A 7,887-nucleotide genomic window follows, 5' to 3' on the forward strand; every position below is an offset into this window, starting at 1 on the left:
GCATCCTCCCTATGGAACCCAACACCTCTTGCTTCAGTAGACACAGAGACAAGACTTTATCTAACAGCTCTTTTGGAGGTCTGGCTGGAACCAGCAGTCTCACTTGAGCTGTTAGGGGTGACCTGTTACAAAAACAACAAAAAATTGCTAGGAGTGCTTCTCTTTTTGCAAAAATAAATAAAACGATTTGCTTTAGAGATTTGTTCTGCCTCTCCCATACTTGCTACTTGAGGTTTTCTGGGCGGTGTACTGTTGAATTTCCCACAGCTTCACCACCTCTCTGTGTCATGAAGGAGTGCTTGAGTTCTGAGACAACATTCTACATTCTCATGTTCTGTGTATGGAGCTAAAATTACAGCATTATACATTCAGCATACTGCACCACAGTTCCTCTCTTCATTCCTTTTGGATACATGCTCTTAGTTGTGGAAAAAGTACCCAAATGTCATACTTGAGTAAAAGTAAAGATACCTTAATGGAAAATGACACAAGTAAAAGTGAAAGTCACCCAGTAAAATTATACTTGAGTAAAAGTCTAAAAGTATTTTGTTTAAAATATACTTAAGTATCAAAAGTTAAAGTTAAAGTATAAATAATTTGAAATTTCATATATTAAGCACCATTTTCTAGTTTTTTTTTCATTTACGTCACTCTCCAACACTCAGACATTATTTATAAACGAAGCATGTGTTTAGTGAGTCCGCCAGATCAGAGGCACTAGGGATGACCAAGGATGTTCTCTTGATAAGTATGTAAATTAAACAATTTTCCTGTCCTGTTAAGCATTCAAAATGTAACAAACACTTTGCGTGTCAGGGAAAATGTATGGAGTAAAAAGTAAATTATTTTCTTTAGGAATGTAGTGAAGTAAAAACAGAAGTTATAAATAGTAAAGTAAAGTACAGATAAAAAGTAGTCCTTAAGTAGTACTTTCAAGTATTTTTACTTTGACTTTACACCACTGCATGCACTTGATCAACTCTTAAATGAAAGAAAGATGACAGGAGTACTGATTGAAAAAGGTTAATCTAGTTACTTTGATGTTTATATCATCATCTTTATTTGCAACCTCATCAACCCTCTGTATCTGGCATAGTGTTGGAGGCTATTTTGGCCAGAATGGTTTCTCCTTGGTGTGAGAACACAAGCTAATACATGCAGATTACTAGGCTTGGGCAGTATCCAGGTTGTCCTACCTTCATTCCGACCTCGTGCCATCCCGGGACATTCAATAATACGGTTGCAAGATCGAATTCCTCGTTCTGCCCCTGAACAAGGCAGTTAACCCACTGTTCCTAGGCTGTCATTGAAAATAAGAATTTGTTCTTAACTGACTTGCCTAGTTAAATAAAGGTAAAATAAATGCAAATATTTTAAAAATAGCGTCACTAAACACAAGAGGCACTATTTTCAAACACGACTGAGCCTCTGTAATCCGAAGGTTAGCAATGCTAACAAGTACATGTAAAATCACAAGGCAAATGCTAGCTAAATGCTAACGAGCACATTGCAAACCTTTTATACAGTCTCTGATATAAACTATTTGATAGATAACTACTAAGTTAACAAACCAAATACACAACTGCAAAGCATTTAGCATATTTTAGATAGTTAACTTAATAGTTATAAGATATCTAGATGGAAAACATTTAGTTGTGATTTCCAAACTGTAACTAGATCACCTGGTGTGTGCTGCACAACAGTGAGTGAGGCAAAAGTCTCCTGTCTTTCTTTGTTTTGTGCTTGTAAAGAAACACCATTTGACTGTGGACTACCGGTAAGCTTAATAATGAAAAATAATGTGACAGGTGAAATGAGGAACACAATCTGCTTTATCTCCTAACGTATTGCGCAAGTTGACTGCAGGATCAGTATATACCTAAAAAGTGGCTACAAATATTCAAATTAATAAAACAAACTTAAAATAAATAGTTTCTGTGGCTGTTTCCAAATAGCCCAGTATACGGTATACTGGCCAAGCCCAGCAGTTACAGGCCAGATACCTCAGCGTTGGATGCAAGGAAGCCAGTAATTGAATAATTTAACACTGGATTTCTTAACCCTCTGAAACCCCGTACATAATGGACAACAGCCATTTTGTTTCTACCCTTATCTATTTTGTTCAGTCACTGTCTAAAAGGCCTTGGAGTTAACCTGCCTGACCGTTCTGAAATAGACCAATAGGGCAATTAAGTGTCAAGTTCTAAGACATTGTGTGCATGCGTTTCAATGGAAAGTTCTGTGAACTGCAGCAAAATACCTTTAGGTAACTTGGCATACAATATACTATAGTATGTGTGTGTGCCAACCACCCATTTCGGATGAACTCTCTCAGCTAAACCTTTGATTGCAGTTGTACAATAAAGTGCTCTGCAGTGCCAACAAAATGATCTTCCAGCATTGCCCACCGCCCCCCGTCAACAACGTGTTACCAGCACGTTACCAGTCGCCATTGCTATTGTTTTTTGGCCTGCATTTCCGTGACACATTCAGGAAGGGAAAATAAGTGCTAGCGTTCAAAAGTACAGTAATTGCCTTTGAAACCTGCATCCTGTCAGAGGAAAGGGAAGGGAGCAGGAACAGGGAGAGATGAAAGGACCAGGGCAGCATGGCCAGCGAAGTTAAGCTGATCTTAATTGAAGAGTGGAGCCCTGGAATCTGGGATTAGACAGGGGCTTTGCCTAAGATTCAATTTCAATCGCTTAATGGGGATAAAAGTGCTTTGAGATACGGAGATAGAGGGATTCTCTCTTTGTCTTTCCCTACAATGCTCAAATGTTGCAATGCCCTCCAGTTCACTATTAAATTGACGTGAGTGTACAGTACCTTATAAATCCTCATCAGTCACTTCAACCTCGTCATTTTTTAAGACTTAATTCATTGTATCCTGGCTTCAGGGTAGCTCCAGCACTCTTGTTAATTGGCTGTGCAGCCAGAGGGTCTGCTCTTTGGGATGGCAGATAATTGGGAGGGTTGGGCCGCCTGCACTCCGCTAACCCAGTAATTAACTTTTTCTCGGCCACAGCTTCACAGCCAGACTCAATTTGATATTGTGTGTGTGTGTGTGTGTGTGTGTGTGTGTGTGTGTGTGTGTGTGTGTGTGTGTGTGTGTGTGTGTGTGTGTGTGTGTGTGTGTGTGTGTGTGTGTGTGTGTGTGTGTGTGTGTGTGTGTGAGAGAGAGAGAGAGAGAGAGAGAGTGAACGAGAGAAAGAGATGTATAGTCACTTACAGTTGCATTCCTGTAGTTGCCAGGGCAATGATGAAGTGGCAATTACTCTATGACTGTTTATCATAGTAGCTACCGGTAATTAACTAACAGTGCTGAGATCCCATATCTCTCAGACTTCTACTCACTGAGCACGGTTACATGCACACAATAATATGATTATTGTGGATAGTCAGATTAATATAATAGGTTGTTTAAAATGTTTACATGCTTTGCAAGAAGAACGATTTCCCTAATAATCCTATTTACATGGACACGTCTGAAATCAGGCTACCTGATGGGACTTTTGATAAATGCAGAAAATCGCCTATCAAAAATAAACATTCTACCGCAGTGACCATGTTATTTTTGAGAAACCTTTTTGATTCTGAGTTCGGACGTATAACGTTTGTATGCAACAACTCTTTCTAAGATGCATTTCTAAGAGTTCTAAGAGAACTCACTTCGCTCACAATAAGAGGGAGGATCACTCGGCTGGTGCTGGCACATGCGCAGATCCAATACACCGCTGGAACACCGATTAAGCTGTTAACATGTCCTAATCATTTGAAACATTGCTTAGGAAACCAGGTGTTTTCATCGGCGTAGGCTTACTTCGATTCTGACCTCACGCCGATTAAGATAAGCAGAGTAAGGTGTTTACATGACTATTTCTATACTCGACCTACTGCCATAATCAGTTTAATATCAAATGATTCGTGTGCATCTTAACATACTCACTGTTTCAGAGAGCATACGGTATAATATTACCTTCTAACACACTGAATTCCCAGTGATGCCAAAATCAATTACTGTGGGATTCATGTAATTAGCCAACCTCACAACAATTTGATTCCGATGCAATTTAGTTTGAAGGGCATTGGCTGAGGTTACAGAAGAGGTATGCTGTATTCATGTGATGGGCGTGGTTCAATTAACAATGTGAATATGAAAAATATGTTTCTGAAACAACCTTGATTGAGAACAGAGGTCATTCCGTTCCCATTGAAGCAATGAGAACTTCCCTGGCCTTGTCTTCCCCTTTTGTTTCTCCTCTACACACTCCACTCAAAACATCACAGAATAATGGTACAATGTCATGAAGACCAATCAAGCCTTTCAACCGCTGAATCTACTGTATGGTCATAGGTGACCTACTATGTCCGCTTCGTGGTCACAGAATAAAAGTGGCATACTGTTTAACATAGTTTTTTTTTTTTATTATGTCAGTGTTAGTTTAATACGGAATGAATACTGCTTTCATTCATAATTAATCTTTCCCCCCCTTTCTCTCACCCTCTCTCTGTGTGTGTGAGAGTAAGTGAGTGAGTGTATGTGTCTGCATGTGGATGAGCATGTGTCTATCTCTCTCTCTTTCCCCTAATCCCTCCTCTCGCATTTAATTGCTTTTTTGACCTCTTTCTTTGCATGCCTCCTGTCAGAACTGCCATTATTGTTCCACGAAAGGTTTTCATAATAGAATCAGCATGTAACCTTCAGAGAATTTGGACTGTCTGCCTGAGGTGGAGCAGGAAAGGAGGTTGGGTGAGGTACAATGTACACTCAACCCAGGAGGCCGGATTTTATGGATAGGATGCTCTACGTATTACATTATGAAAGACAGAAATCCTTCGTTCATCTGAGGACAAGCAATCTTGAGTGAAAAGAAAAGCAAGGTGAAGCATATTTAATGTGGACAATGAATATTGTCTGTTTTGACAAGGTTGCTATGAGCCCCTCTATGCAGAACCAACATTTTATTCAAAATTGCCATGAACACAATAATAACTAATTTGTATAGTCACCTAAACTAAAGTACTTTAAATGATAATTGGCGGGATGGAACTCAGTGCCCTCTGCCCTTCTGGATAGAGCTGTATCCCTGCACATACTTTATCATAGTACACTGTATAAGGGCAGGACACCTTTATTTGACCAGATTGGTCCATTGAGAACCAGTTCTCATTTGCAATTAACCAACAGCCTGCTATAATGTAACCTCTGCTCCTCTGAAGCCACTCCTGCAGGCTGGCTGCACCAATTTGATAACAGCCCCTAACTACTGGATGTCCTTGAGTCAGGTCAAGATGCCCTCTGAATTGATGTGGGCAGAGCAGTGTGGGCCCTCACACATGATGGCCTATAGCTCTAGGAACATTTAGATTTGAGTCATTTAGCAGACGCTCTTATCCAGAGTGACTTACGGTTAGTGCATTCATCTTAAGATCTGTGGGGAAACAGTCATAGTAAGTATATTTTTCCTCAATAAAGTAGCTATTAGCAAGGTCAGAGCTAGTGAGGGGGGAAAAGTTAACATTTTAGTGTTTGTCGGGGTGAGGAGGGGGTGCAAGTTGGGGTGCCCTAGGATTATTTAAGATACTCTTGAAGAGGTATGGTTTCAGATGTTTTCGGAAGAAGGGAAGGGACTCTGCTGTCCTAGCTTCAGGGGGAAGCTGATTCCACCATTGGAGTGCCAGGACAGAGAATAACGGGAGGGCCAAGACACCAGAGCCGGCAGAACGGAGTGCCCAGGTTGAGGTGTCGGGTTTGAGCACAGCCTGAAGGTAGGGAGGGGCAGTTCCTCTTTCTGTTCGGTAGGCAATTACCATGGTCTTGTAGTAGATTTGAGTTTTGACTGGAAGCCAGTGGAGTGTATGGAGGAGTGGGGTGACATGGGAGAACTTGGGAAGGTTAAACACCAGGCGGGGCTGAAGCGTTCTGGATAAGTTGCAGGGGGTTTGATGGCACAAGCGGGGAGCCCAGTCAACAGCGAGTTGCAGTAATCCAGACCGGAGATGACATGTGCCTGGATTAGGACCTGCGCCACTTCCTGTGTGAGGTAGGGTCATACTCTAAGGATGTTGTAGAGCATAAACCTGCAGGAGCGAGAAACTGCTTTGATGTTTGCAGAGAACGACGGGGTGTTGTCCAAGTTCACACCAAGGTTCTTTGCACACTGGGAGGGGGACACCGTGGAGTTGTCAACCGTGATGGAGAGGTCTTGAAGCAGCCAGGTCTTCCCTGGGAAGAAGATTGGCTCCTTCTTGTCGAGCTTGAGGTGGTGGGCCGACATCCAAGCTGAGATATCTGCCAGGCACGCAGAGATGCGTGTCGCCACATTGCTATGCGGATGACACTCAAAAGTGTCATCCGCATAGCAATGATAGGAGAGACCATGTGGGGATATGACTTAGCCAAGTGACTTGGTGTATAGAAATAAGAGGAGAGGGCCTACAACCGAGCCCTTGGGGACACCAGTAGTGAGAATACGTGGTGCAGACACAGATCCTTTCCACATCTTATTTACTGTATATTGTGTTGTCGTTTCTACTGTAGTATACAGTCTGTACGTATGTAACGTTATGTATGTATTTACAGTTTTATTCACGTTTTCAAGTACTGGTGACAAATAATGCATTCCAGTTATTGCATAGATTGTAACGGACACCTATGATGTGTGTAAAATACTTTTTTGAAGGTTGTAATGATTATAATGAGCTAATGCTAATTAGCTAATGCTAATTAATATGGTCAAATCTGGAAACGATTTAATGATGGAGGCCATTGTGTTCATGGGGACCTTCAATGCTGCAGACAGATTTTGGTACTCTTCCCCAGACCTGTGCCTCGACGCAATCCTGTCTCGGAGCTCTACGGAAAATTCCTTCGACCTCATGCCTTGGTTTTTGCACTGACATGCACTGTCAACTGTGAGACCTTATATAGACAGGTGTGTGCCTTTCCAAATCATGTCCAATCATTTGAATTTACTGCAAGTGGACTCCAATCAAGTTGTAGAAACACCTCTCGTATTATCAATGGAAACAGGATGCACCTGATCTCAATTTCGAGTCCCATAACAAAGGTTCTGAATACTTATGTAAATAAGGCATTTCTGTTTTTATTTTGAATACATTTACAACATTTTCAAAAAACCTGTTTTCACTTTGTCATTATGGGATATTTTGTGTAGATTGATGAGGATTTTTATTTATTTAACCAATTTTAGAACAAGGCTGTAACGTAACAAAATGTGGAAAAAAGGAAGGGGTCAGAATACTTTGAATGCACTGTACATGTACGGTACCTCTGTGCCAAATGTGGTGCTTTTATCACAAAGTGTACTATCGAGTCTACATTTTCATCTTAGCACCACTAGTATACAAAATATAAATTATTTGTTCATTTCTCTATATTTGTCAGTAACTAGATGATTGACAAAGTCCCAATTTTTCAGAAAGATCAAAAAAAGGTTTGACATTTTTGACAACTTGGGGTCAAGTTGTCAAAATGTATCCCTGTTGGCACTTTTAGGGTTAAACAGACAGTATGCACTTTTGCAAAGTGAATGGCAAAACAGTTTCATCTGGTTTGTGAACCTGAGTGAACTGTATTAGGATAGGTAGGACAGCAGGCCGTATTAACATGCAGTCAGTCTGCCAGCCTCTGTCCGTAGGCGTCCATTTAGTGCTGCAGACGGGATAGACGAAATGTTGAGTATCGGCAGGGCCAAAACATGCATCACTAAGCAGAGCCACCCGATCAGTAGTCCCTGGAATACCCCGAAATCCCCAGTGGAGATCTGGCCTCTCACTGTGAATAATGAGAGACAGAGTTATGATGGGTTTTATGAGTTCAGAACACATAGATCTATATCTCTATGGTTTTGAATGCCCTAGTTC

General features: G+C 41.1%; 1 pseudogene; it reads right to left on the minus strand.

Annotated features, from left to right (window-relative positions):
* Positions 1-5,523: 5,523 nt before the first annotated feature.
* On the minus strand, positions 5,524-6,308 carry LOC109902956 (uncharacterized; annotated as a pseudogene).
* Between the last annotated feature and the right edge of the window lie 1,579 nt (positions 6,309-7,887).

The sequence above is a fragment of the Oncorhynchus kisutch genome, linkage group LG13 (assembly GCF_002021735.2).
Source record: "Oncorhynchus kisutch isolate 150728-3 linkage group LG13, Okis_V2, whole genome shotgun sequence".
NCBI classification, from domain to species: domain Eukaryota; kingdom Metazoa; phylum Chordata; class Actinopteri; order Salmoniformes; family Salmonidae; genus Oncorhynchus; species Oncorhynchus kisutch.